The 13,176-nt window shown below is 46.9% G+C and overlaps 1 protein-coding gene across 1 annotated transcript in view; it reads right to left on the bottom strand.

Annotated features, from left to right (window-relative positions):
- Nucleotides 1-13,176, bottom strand: part of PATL1 (PAT1 homolog 1, processing body mRNA decay factor) — a 706,345-nt gene that overhangs the window by 540,236 nt on the left and 152,933 nt on the right. The gene's annotated exons all lie outside the window — the stretch shown is intronic.

Raw genomic sequence — 13,176 nt, 5'->3', positions numbered from 1 at the left:
GGCACAGAATGTGATTCTAAATTACATGCAAGTCAGTTGTATGGGCAGTTTCTCTAAACTCCTAACAGGACTTCATAAAAAACACATCCGAGGCAGTACATAAGCTGCACGCTTAGTATAAGGCTGTACCACCTGTGAATGTAGTAGCATGGACAGAGCAGCCAGGCTCATTTTAGGAAGGACAGAGGGCTGCAGCTTTGTATAAAGAAATTGTAGCATGCATATGGCCCAAAGAAACACTGAAACAAAAAATAAAGCGTTTATTTAAATTCGAGCAGGCCGAGATAATTCTTGGGCAATTAAGTAGTAGATCATCATATAAACATGATCATAAAAACCAACTCAATACCTATAGTATGCAAGCCAAGGAATAACCTTATGTGCAGGAGCAAGAAGTAAGTCAAGGTGAGTCAGACGTAAGGTTATACATTCAGGATAGTAATATACTATTCTTGAGGAATAAGACCAGGTTAGATATACTTTTAGAATACAATCAGTATTTCAAGCGTAGTAGACCCTGTCAGTCATGCAGTGACGCTCGGTTATGAAATTACATTATAAACCAACCATGTTACAAGTATACTCCTTGCAACATTACTTTTTAGAACTAAATTCACAGCTAGTAAAACAACTCATACTTTCTGGAGGGGCCTCAAGCTACTCAATGAGTAGGAACACTAACTATTTTTGAAAGCACTAAGCAAATCAGGGGAAGCAAACCCCTATTTGTCAGGCAAGATTGTATGCAGTACCCTGTGGGAGACTGCACCAGCATTGTCCTCTTGGCAATAGGTAACCCAACCTTTGGTATAAGTCTTTACTACACAAGTTGGTAGAGTGACTGAGCAGCCAGGCTGATCTCAAGAGGGGTCAATGTGAGCAGTAGGGTTGGAAAAGAGTTTCACAGTGACAAGTATCCAAATAACACTTATATTCAAGGTTGCTCGATTAAACAATTATTTATTAAATTAACAGTCAGTTTTAAAATAATCCTTCTTAAGACGGGAGCAAATATGTAACACTTAAATATACATAAAAATACACACTCTCAGTTTCAATAAATCAGTAGATACCCTTTGGGGATGGCACACATACACTTCCTACACCCTGAGGTGACTTCAATTGCTAGGACACTGTGGACATTGATTTATCACTAGTACATTTAAAGCATACTGAGTTTGGTGTCAAAAAGGGAAAGGTTAGGGAAGGAAACAATGGTTAACAAGTTTCTCAAATAGGTAAGCACTTTTGAAGCCACCCCCCCCCAATGCAATGTAGATTAACCCTTTCCCAGCTATACAAGTAAAGAATGTATGATTTTTTTGGAGGGACAGATCAAAACACGTCGCCAGAGGTCATAACAGTATTTCAGGGAGCCAGGACAGCCAATGTCAATTCAGCAAAGTCTAGGGGGGCCGAGACACTTCTTGAAGGTAAGTAAAAAGTTGTTGGGCTTTCCTTGCATCTGGGGTCTAGCACTCTGTTGAGGTGGCTCAGACTTGTTTAGTCCTGCTTCAAGGGAGTCCGGAGGATCTTCCTGGTGCTCGGGTCCCACTTAAAAATGATGCAGCAGCAATAGAATAGAAGTACAGCCAGCAGAGAGGATTTCCAGTCAAGTTCATATTGGGGTCGTCCTTTGCAGGGCTTCTCTAGTCGAGGCGAATTCGGAGCTTTGGCACTGCAGCAGGGCTTCACCAGGCAAACAAACGGTCCATGAATTGCAGCAAGCTTCTCTTCCAAGTTCTTCTTTGGATTCCTTTGTCCAGTGGTCGACTGCCTTCCTTGCAAAAGACCTCGCCTTTTATGCAAGTCGTTCCCATTAATTTGCAGTCTAGCTGTCACTCACACAGCAGGGTGGCTGTTCTCCAAGGACAGCCAGCCAGCCAGCCAATCGCCTTTGGGTGCATTCCTGTAACCAGGGAGACTAAGCACAAGGAGTTTCGAGAACCTCCCTCGCTTCCTGCCCTGCCAGACATGCTGGAGTCAGAGGCGGGCTTCACCAGTGAACTCCGCCAAAGACAAAATGAACAAAGGGACCAAAACTGGCTTGGCACGCAGAGTAAATCTCAAGAAGGACCTTTCCAACAAGAAATGGTGAAAAAAGAAGACCGGGGACATTTTGACAAAATGGGAACCCACGGGTGCTACACTGCAGCTGTGAATGCAGCCCGCAGTAAAAACACACCATGGTAGGAAAATGTAAACCACTGCCACCAGCCATTAATTGTAGAAAGGGTAACAAAAATGTTACATGAGAAGATAGACAAAGGGGATACTAAGTAAACCCTCCAGCACACTATTGTAAGATAGTGTGTGCTGGGTCTATAAAGATACAAATGTAAAGTAAATTTCACTTATCTACTCTTGGAAACAGTAGTTATCCAAAAGAAGGTATTTAAACCTTAGCAGAAATCCAAAGGATTTCTATGTGACACTGCACTGAATGTGCTGTGTGTCACAATGTGAAAAGATGATGCCTATGGAGTTTGTCGACTCCAAAACCAAAGGGAACAGAGTTCAAATCAAAATAAAATACATTAGAGAGTGGGAAAAAGGTCACACTCTCTCCAGAATAAAAAATAAAAGTCCTAAAGTCCAGCAAAAGAGCTCGGGGGGGGGGGGGGGGGTCTCTAAGGTAGAAGGGAATTAACACATTTCTGAGAATTCTCTCCAACACTATTACACTTTAAGAAAGACACAATGTATTTCAAGGCAAGTCATTGACCTATTGTTAAATAACTATCGGCTACCGAATAGCTAGTTACACCCAGCATACTTTTAAGAAGAGTATAATACAGTTTCTAAGGTCAAGAAAAAACTTGAAGAACCTATTTTAGAATAGCACCAGAGCAATTCAGGGAAGCACAACCCAGCGTTACAAGTTTAGAAGGACAGCAGCTAATCAAGGTGAGACCTGCATACTTTTAAAGGAGTCTCCAGCTACTTAAAAAGGTAGGTATGAACCCTAAGACTGTTTTAGATCTGTGTAAAGCAGACCAGGGAAAGCAAAACCCAATTTTACACGTTAAAAATGACACAATGTTATTCAAAGCAGGTCAACCTTATTGGTAAGTGTTTACACTCATTCAGTTAAGAAACATTTAACAGTACCAACACTTATTACTTTTTAGAAGGGGGGGCATTCAGAGTTATGCAATTTATACACTTTTTAGAGGGGCAGAATGCAACTCAAAAGCTAAGCATAAACTTAATGACACTTAACTTCTTTCACAGAAATACAGTTACCACACTAACTAATTTAGCAAGTAAGTACTTTTACACTTGTACTTCCAAGGCAGAATCCGTTTCTTATCCAGTCCTTCCCTAGTCTATTGCATGAGCTCTCTCAGACTGAGAAGAGGGACCTCAGTGGTCTAGGTGCCAGCTGTAGGCCGGTTGAGATAGGATTCAGTTGCAGGAAAGTCAAAGTTCCATTGGAGATCTTCTTAAAAAGTTAAGTATTCACTTTCAAAGGATGTTAAAGTGTTCATGGACTTCAGAGAAGGGCACCCTATGTATGTTTCAGCATAGGCCTGGGCAAACTCTCAACCACACGAATCACCAGATCAGCCTCACAGGATGCACACCAAACCTAAGGTAAGTATTACCCAAGCCCACATAGTACCTTACGAGAAAAGAAGAGCTTCGGAGTGGATACCTTTAGGATGCAGCAGCACAGGACCAGGATCCTGGATTCTTGGTTGTTGAGACAAAAGAACTGGACACTGGATGGGGACTTGTAACAGCAGTCAGAGGAGGCCTCCAGCAAAGGTTTATTCACAGATTCTCATGGCTCTGTGGATTCAGCACCTTTTTACAGAAGCCAAATGAAGAAGAAATATCGCTGGTCGGATTCTCATTGCGAATCTGGTCCTGTAATCTGGTGAGGTGACTTCAAGGATTCGAATGTGTCTCTTGAGATCCAGGAGGAGTCCACCAAAGTTTCGGACGGATTTGGACTTTGGAAGACCATGCACTGCACTGAAACGTGAGGTCCCAGCGTATTGGCGGTTTGCAGCCCTGCAAAGTCACAGCACGTCGTGGGATGGCTCAAAATGCAGGTTTTCTTGATTAGGGGATCTCACCATAGTTATCACATTCGGGAACCCCAGGTCGATTGGAAGAAAGGGTTGCATCAGGTTCCGGTTAGACAGCAGACTCTCCGTTCACTGGAAATCGCAATAGACTTTTTTTTTCATCTTCCACTTCGATTTCAGCTCCAGTGATCGACTTATCAAAGCTTCCAGGATCGGTATATTTATCAGGAACTACAGCACACGTTCTGCAAACTCTCGCTGTAGTTTACAGCAAGGGGTGGTCTGGCTGTCCAATCAGGACAGCCACCCCCGCCCCCACTGGGAGTTCCAACTCTGTGAAAGACAAAGGGCTGCAAAGTTCTGGACCCCTCCCTCGCTTCCTGCCTTCTCAGACACTCTGGAGCCTGAGCAGGAAATACAAAACCCCCCACCCCCCCCCAAAGACAACTTCCACGGAGGTCGTTCATGCCTAGAATGGCAGTGAAAGACCTCAAACAATAAGTACACGAGAAATGACAAAGAAAGGAGCCCACCATTCTAACAGAATGGTGGCCATTCTGTGCATTACAGAGGCCAATTTAACAGCCTGCAGTTAATAAGACTAAAAAGTCACTATGGTAAAACCACTGTCACCAGCCATTCAAGTAAACTTGCAATTGTAACAAAAATTGTACAGGGTAAGTAAGAAAGGGGATACATTGTATCCCCCCAGCACTCCACATAAGGTGGAGTGTGCTGGTTCACTATATAAAATGTAAAGGGGTTGAAAATCCCCCTTTACGCCTTGGGAACACTTATTCACCCAATTACATTAAAGAGAAATTTACAGGGATGCCCAAAAAGGGCAACCCAGCCTAAGCCCAAAAGTTATAGGAAACTAACTCCAACCATACACTATGGAGAGACAAATAAATGTCACAGATAAAAAGAGTAAAAGACTAGGTGAGAGGGGAAAAAGATTAACAGTCACCTAGGGACAAGGAGAAATAATCCCCAAGTCCAGGCAAAACGTTCTGGGGTTGACACAGGTTAGCAAGACATCTTACCCAACATCAGCTAGGTAATTGAAGTGTTGGGTAGATTGGTACACAGTCTTTAAATCGAATATGATAGAGAACGAACATATATCGAATATTTTATGACAAAAAATGTTAGAGAATGCATTTAGGGGTGGGATAAAGGGTTAATTAAATTTTGGGAAACGGACACCCCCGCCCTCCCAAAAAAAAATGCATTCTCTATAAAAATGTGTCAGAAAATGTTCGATGTGTTCATGCTTTATAAAATATTTCGGTATAAAGGCTGTGAGGCCCTCGGCACAATTTGCTGGATTTGTGGATTCTTTGTCTATGTTCCTGGGCAAGTGGGAACCCTCCTTCCCCCACCCCCGCCGTCAGTCACCCATTCTGTTACTCAGGCTATGGGAATCATTTTTGTGCCCCTCCATACTTTATCTTTGGAGCCATGCTTTCCTCCAACTTTTATAGGCCTCAAATGTACTCTTGCAGCACACAGCACTTTCTGTGCAGCGTTTCTGGGGAGCCCCTTGGTCTTATCCTTTTTATTTTATTCTCCTCGGAAGAACACCTGTTTCCAAGGGTAGAGGGATACATTTTTTACATTTTCTACATTTTATATTGTGAGATCAGCACACACCACCTCAAGAGGAGTGCCGAGGGGTTACACTGTATTCCATTTCCCACTGCTCCTGTAACATTTCTGTTATAGAGACAAGCATACCTGAATGGCCGGTGGCAGTGGACGTGGTCTGTGTAATTTTTACTCACAGTTTGTGCTCACAGCCGTGGTAATGAACAGAAGGGTCACCACTGACCACAAATGGCGACTATTTTTTTTCCCATTTCTTGTTTGATGTCCTTCTGCCATGCTGGGTGGAGGAGGTCCTGGTTGGACTTTTGTCTTTGGCAGGAATCCTTTTAGAAGCCCGCCAATGCTCCAGAGTGTCTCAGGACAGGAAGCAGGGGAGGATCCCGAACCCCGCTGGTCTTTGGCTTCCGGTATGCCTGCCTGGAACCAGTTCCAAAAGGGATGGCTGACAGTGCAGAAAGGACAGCCACTCCCCCAGCCCACAAAGTTTGAATGTAACATGAATTCCTGAATAAGAGGCTGGATTCTGCGAGCACATGGCGAGTCGACCACTGGAACTAAATCCGAAGAGGAGAAGAGATGTGCAGCTACTTCCAGCAACCGTCGATTCCTGCTGAGGGACCGCTGCTGTTCTGACCCTTTATTGCATGCGACAGAGGAGCTCCAAAGTGGACGACTTCTTCCTTTGGGCTGTTGGAAATAATCAGCCTTGAGACTACCTGCAATTTGCGCCATCCCACAATGACATGCAACCTTCCTGGGCTGCAAAAAACAAAGATCCTGTGAAGTGCGACCACTGTGCAGTGCATCGTCTTAAGAACATCAAATCCACCCAGAAATTTGGTGGACTGCTTCCGCGCCTCCAGAGGTAGGATTCCACTTCCTAAAGTCCTCTCACTGGACCAAGAAAGTGAGGCAAATCGACCGGGCAGTAACTGCTCTTTATCTGGTGTCTTGAAAAGGGGTGCCAAAACCACAGAGCCGCAAGAAGCTGCAAAAATCCTTTGCTGGGAGCATTTCCACTCAACTGTTCTGCAAAATCCCATCCAGTGCCCATTCTTTCATCAGAAGACCAAGAAGTCGGTGACGAGTCCTGTAGCTGCTGCATCGCAAGGGTGTCCGCTTGCATCATCTTATTCATTGCTGAGATACTGTGAGACTCTAGGTAATACTTACAAAGGAGTCGCTCTGCTGCTCCTCTGTGGCTATGGTGGTGATGCACACGTTTGGGTGTTCGCCATACACATAGGCCCAGGCCCAATCCCAGTGCGCATTCATGGAGCCTTATTTTCTTTTTTTATTTATTTGTATTTGGCACAAAGCGCCTTTACAAACATACGAACAAACAACGGTAATATACAAAAAATAAAACATGTGATATATCTAAAATACCACGAACACTGCATAGTCTGGTTAATCGCCTAACAAAATCTACTGCTTAAAAATTCAATGCTTAAAACCAATCATTACATGATCTAATTTTCATGCTTTGAGTCCAAGATATGCAAAATAGTTCTTATTTAGTTAATCTTTGTTTGTGTTCACTTAAATGAACCTGAAATGTTAAAAAAACGGGTTACTGCTAGTACCAATGATTGTCTTGTACCCCACATGCATTGAGACCACAGCGGTTCACGTGAAAGCAACAGATCTGCATTAAAATACAACCCCAGATGTAATATGCGTAGACTTTCAAAATTGGACCAAGATGTTTCAATATCTCATGATTTACCGCTTCTCTGCAGAATCTACAACCCACAATGCATCCACCATTTATATTCGTATTCCAATGCTTCATCTTTTCATTTGTATGAAACAAATTTGCGCATTTGTGGATAAAAAAATGTCTGATCAGCATATGATTTGTATGACATGCATTACTTACCGTAAAAGCATTTCTGATGGTTGTATCTGCTTAGATTCACATGCTGTGCATATAGTCCAACATCCAGTGGTCACCGCGGAGTATTGCATCTTGTTTTCAGAAAGTTGAAAGGGGACGTCGACATAGGCGTGTCTGTAACACTATCCCTATAGTGACGTGTAGTGTACCCAAAATCCCTCACGCGTCGAGGTCCCTCTGATTGTATTTTTTCTGCCATGAGGGAGCCTTATGACTAACTGGAGTGAGTACAGAAAAGAGAAAAAGTAATAAGACGTCTATGTTCCTTCCATCCGAGCGGGGCGGAAGGGTGGGGGCATATGAATCTAAGCAGATACAACCATCAGAAATTCTTTTACGGTGTTTTCTGATGTTTATTAATCTGCTTAGAATCACATGCTGTGCATAGACTAGTGAGCAGTACCCGGAGTTGGAGGTAGGTTGTGAGAAGGAACAGTAGAGAAAAGGTGTCTTAGTACTGCTTTTCCCACCTGGGAATCAGATCTAGAATGAGCCTCTAGACAATAGTGTTTTGTAAAGGTGTGTACAGAACTCCAGGTTGCCGCTTTGCAAATGGACTCAAGGGGAACATTTGCAATGAATGCTATGGATGCCCCAGTGCCTCGAGTAGAGTGTTCTCTAGGCTTGAAGGGCATTTCTCTCCTAGCAAGAGTGTACCAGAGAGTGATGCGCTGGACAATCCATCTAGAGATAGTGGATTTGGAAACTGCATCTCCTTCTCTTCCTGCCGCCACTGAGACAAAGAACTGATTAGTCTTTCTTAGTGGACGAGCCCTTTCCATATAAAACATGGCCGCCCTGCGCACATCAAGTGTGTGCAGGCATTTCTCTCCCAAGTTTGAAGGGTTTTGAAAGAACGCTGGTAGTTCTATAGATTGGTTGACATGAAACTTCAAAATGAATTTCGGTGCAAACCTAGGGTGTGTGCGTAGAACCACCTTATCTTTGTGAACTGTTACAAAGATGTCTAAGATAGAGAGCGCTTGTAGTTCACTCACTCTCCTGATGGAGGGATGGCTATTAAGATAGCAGTCTTAAGAGTGAGATCTTTAATATTAATATGAGCGGGAGAGCAGTCAACAGGGTTAATGCTCTTTGAGTTACACCAGATGACAAACCGTTTTCCACTTACTGGAGTAGCCGTAACGAGTGTTCGGTTTCCTTGCCTCCCTGAGAATGTCCATGCATCTCTGAGGGAGCTGTAAATGTCCAAATTCTATGACCTCAGGAGCCAGGCTGCCAAGTTCAGGGTCTGCGGGCATGGGTGCAGCGTCAGGCCCCTGTCCTGCGACAATATGTTGTAGGGGCATGGTAGTTTCACCGGTGGAGATAGTGACATCTCCATCAGATGAGCGAACCAGGGTTGGTGGGCCCACATGGGGGTCACCAGAATCATTGTAACTGGTTCCTGGTGCATCTTGTGCACTATCTTGTTGAGAAGGGGAGTCAGGGGGAAAAGCGTAGACAAATTTCCCTGACCATGTTATCCAGAGTCCGTTTCCCTTGGAGCGGTTCTGGGGGTACCTGGAGGCGTAACCTTGGCATTGGGCGTTCTCCACAGTTACGAACAAGTCGATTTCTGGGAAGCCCCATTCTGTGAAAACGTTGGAGACGATGTCTCCGTGTAAGCGCCATTTGTACTCTGCAGCCAGAGGGAAGTCTCTGCTGAGTCCGTCTTCCAGAAGATTGAGTTCCCCTGGTACATGTTGTGCTAACAGGAACATGTGTTTGAGAGCACACTTCCAGATGTTCTGGGACAGCTTGGACAGTCCTGGAGAGTGAGTGCCCCCCTGCTTGTTCAGGTAGTACATGGCCGTGGTGCTGTCCGCGAGGATCAGCACTGTCTTTCCTTGCAGATGTGTCTGGAAGGCCTTTACTGCTTTGAAGACAGCCAACAATTCCAGTAGGTTTATATGGTTGGACGTCACACTTGAAGTCCAAACTCTGTGCACAGTCTGATGGGACAGGTGAGTCCCCTATCCTGTGAGGGATGTGTCTCTGGTTAGTGTGGCTTCCACTGCAGGGGTGGTGAAGGAGTTCCCCTTCACGAGGTTCTCCCTCGACCACCACTGCAGCGAGAGACCCAGGGCTTGCGAGACAACTACTAGATCGTCCCATTGTCCGCTGGCCTGACAACACTGGCTTTTGAGCCACTCTTGTATAGGGCGCATGCGCAGGCACGCGTGAGGAACCAAGTAAATACATGACGCCATCATTCATAGCAACCGCATGGCTTTGCGTACCGTCACCTCTCGACCGGCTACATATTGAGGGATCTGAAACAGCATGTTTTGGACCCTCTCGTTGGAAGGGAAGACGAGGCTGTACCTTGTTCGAATTAGAGCCCCTAGGAATTTTTTTATTTGGCTGGGGTCTAGACTGGACTTCTTCTCCTTGATGGAGAAGCCCAGGTGGAACAGGAGGTGTATAGTCTTTTGGGTATTTGAGAGGCATGTTTCGTAAGAATCCCCTGTTATGAGACAGTTGTCTAGGTAAGGATAAACCGGAATGGACAACTTGCGCAGATGTGCCGGTGCCACTGCCACTGCCAGTACCTTCGTGAATACCCTTGGCGCTGAGGCTATGCCGGAGGGTAGCACTTTAAACTGATAGTGTTTGCCTTCTATCATGAACCTGAGGTATTTCCTGTGCGCTGGCAACATTGAAATATGAAAGTATGCATCTTTCATGTCCAGTGTTTCCATGTAATCCTCCTGTGTGAGCAGGAGCTTTACCTCCTGCAAATTCACCATATGAAATTTTTGAGGTTTTACAAATTTGTTCGCTGGGTGCAGATCTAATACAGGACGCATGGTGAGATCCTTTTTGGGTACAAGGAAGTACACTGAATAAATACCCTCCTTTACCTGCGACAACCCTCCTTTACCTGCGACAGAGGCACAACCTCTATGGCTCCTTTTGCAGCAGCGATTCCACTTCCTGAAGAAGGATGAGAAGGTCGGGGACCGGCTAAACTCGATACAGTAACCGTGGGCTATAGTTGGCGGTACCAAATGGCCCCTCCCATGCCTTGAGAAAAGATGTTAACCGGCCCCCGACCGGGGATACATGGGAGGGGTCCCGAATTTTCGGGTCATTTAGTGACGTGGCCAGAGAGCCTCTAGGAGTAGGGCCCTGACCCCTTCCTCTGCCACGACGTTGGCCTCTCTGAGCATACGGCATGCTGTAACCACTGGTTCCTTGAGGGGAGGACCAGTTGCTGGCTGAAGTATACTGTTGCTGAGGTTGTCGTTGGCCACGAAAAAAGCGCCTATTGCCATATCCACGCTTATTGGGGGATCTTGTGATCTGGTCCAGGGTTTTCAAGGTTTCATGCTCCTTTTTCGCTGTTTCCAGGGCGTCATCAACCGCCTTTCCAAACAAGTTGGAGTCCTCCAGGGGTTGGTTAATGAGGGACACTTGGGTCTCTGGCTTGAACCCAGAGTTCCTAAGCCATGCATGCCTTTTAAGGAGTATGCCCTGGACTAAGGAATGGCCAGCCGTTTCCGCAGCATCTAAAGTATTTTTAATGATGCTCTGGTTCACTTGAGTGCCTTCGCTAACAGTGGCCAAGAGACGGGTGCGAAGAGGCTCAGGGACTTCCTGTAGGCCTTCGCGCAACAGGCCCCATTGGGCATTAGCGTAACTAGCCAACAGGGTGGTATTGTTGGCAATACGCGTAGCGAATGCCGCCGAGGCCTTTATCCTCTTCCCGAGAGCATAGAGCTTCTTCCCCTCCTTATCAGGGGGTGCTTCGCTGGTGGACAGAGGAACCCCCGCCCTGTTCCTCGTGGTGGTCACCACCAGAGAATCTGGGATGGAATGACCCCTAATATATAAAGGATCCCAGGAGGAGGGGGTAAAAAGCTTCTCAATCCGTGGGTTAACACCCCTGACTAAAGCTGGTGTAGACAAAGAGGGAATGAGGCGCCTCTTGATGGAGGCGAGGAGAGGAATGGTCTGGCTAGCCGGTGCCTTTTCTTCGATGATTTTCTCAACAAAATCAACCTCGGGGGCAGTCTCCCCCGTAACGATCTGAAAATGTGCAGCCGCTTTGCATAGCATGGCATTAAACGTGGGCTGATCGTCAACAGGCAAAGGCTCTCTGACAGGAGTAGTCTGTGGAGAGGCCAGATCTAAAGCATCAGGGTCAGTTGACGCCCCAGGGGACTGCCATGGCTGTGGGTCGCACATGTCGGGGTCTTCCTCAAAGCCCCCTACAGGATCTTGTAGGTCCTCAGCATCTATGAATTCATCATCGTCCTGAGTGTCAACATGAGGGTCCTCTTCAGTGAGGTCATATGTGTACAGTTCCTCTTCCTGGGGGTCAACAAGTCTTGGATCCTTGGCTAGAGGGTCTTGAGGGATTACATCCCTTGGCCTTTAAGTGTGGTGTGCTCAGAAATGGATACAAACCTATCCAACCTGTTCATAAAGTTCTCAAATCTTTCCCTGGTCCAGTGGGAAGACCCAGAATGGTCTAGGGGCGGAAAGGCTTGCTCCTCCGCCTCCAGGCGTCGAGATCTCTCCCACAAAGTGGAGGAAATCCCCCCTGTCGCCCTCCGAGAAGCTGTCCCGTGGGCCAGACGGAGTAGTGGCTCCGAGTCTCTCCTTCGACCTAGGGGAGGGTTCCAGCGCACCCGTCGCACCTTCCCTAGGTCTCGGCGTCTCCTTGAACTTCTCAGCAGGCTTCTGTGATTCCTTCACCAGCCTTTCTGAGAGTCTTCGGAGACGATCCTCGCGATGCTCTCAGCGACCATCCTCCCCATCCAGGAGCTGATCGTGAGAAGTTGTTTTCGGCAGAGCCGGAACCATGCCATCGACGGACGCCTTCTTGCGATGCGTCTCGGCGGATGATACTTTAGGGGTAGCGCCCTTTGTATTCGACGGCCCGGTCACTAGGCGCGAATGCGTTTGCGGGGAGGGCTGGCGACCCTTACGATCGGCGGGGACGGCTGGCTGTGTCGGAGTCCCCGTTGGCGCAGAGGCCTTCTTCGACTTACTCGAAGAATGGCCGGGGGTTTTGTGTTTTGTGACGTGTAATTGTCCGTCAGCGTCGCCGGTGTGTACATCCCGCAAAGCAGGGCCAGAGCCGTGCCTGTCGGGCCGGGGACAGACGCCACAGCGCGAGAGCGCTCCGTTGGGAGGTCAACAACCTCCGTTATGTAGGTCGAGTCTTCACTATCACCCTCGCCGCACTCAGCGGCCGAGGAATCAGCCTTCGACATCCTGTAGGCTGCCCACCTTTTAACTCTGCGTTCCTTCAGAGTTTTCAGGCGAAGGAGCTTGCAGGCCGTGCAACCAGCTTTGTCGTGCTCGAGGGGCAAGCAGCGGTTACATCGCCTGTGCTGGTCCTTCCACGGGAATTTGCCTTTACAAATTGGGCAAAATCTAAAAAGGAGTCCTCTCCATAGCTGAGGACATAAGTAATAACGACCCGGAAGGAAAGGGGGGAGAAAGGGAAAGGCATTCTAGTATGAGACAGAAATGTCCACCCCGACCCCACTCTCCCTACTGTGTAGGCCGGCGAGGCCGGGCCACGTGTTCAGCAGCGCCGATAGGATCACCGTCCATCAAAAACCACTGTCCGTCGAAGATCTGGTCTCGGCGGAGATGTGGAATGGCCGT

Source organism: Ambystoma mexicanum, chromosome 12, assembly GCF_040938575.1.
Source record: "Ambystoma mexicanum isolate Mex_15411 chromosome 12, UKY_AmexF1_1, whole genome shotgun sequence".
NCBI classification, from domain to species: Eukaryota; Metazoa; Chordata; class Amphibia; order Caudata; family Ambystomatidae; genus Ambystoma; species Ambystoma mexicanum.
This window is presented reverse-complemented; position numbering and strand designations above follow the sequence as displayed.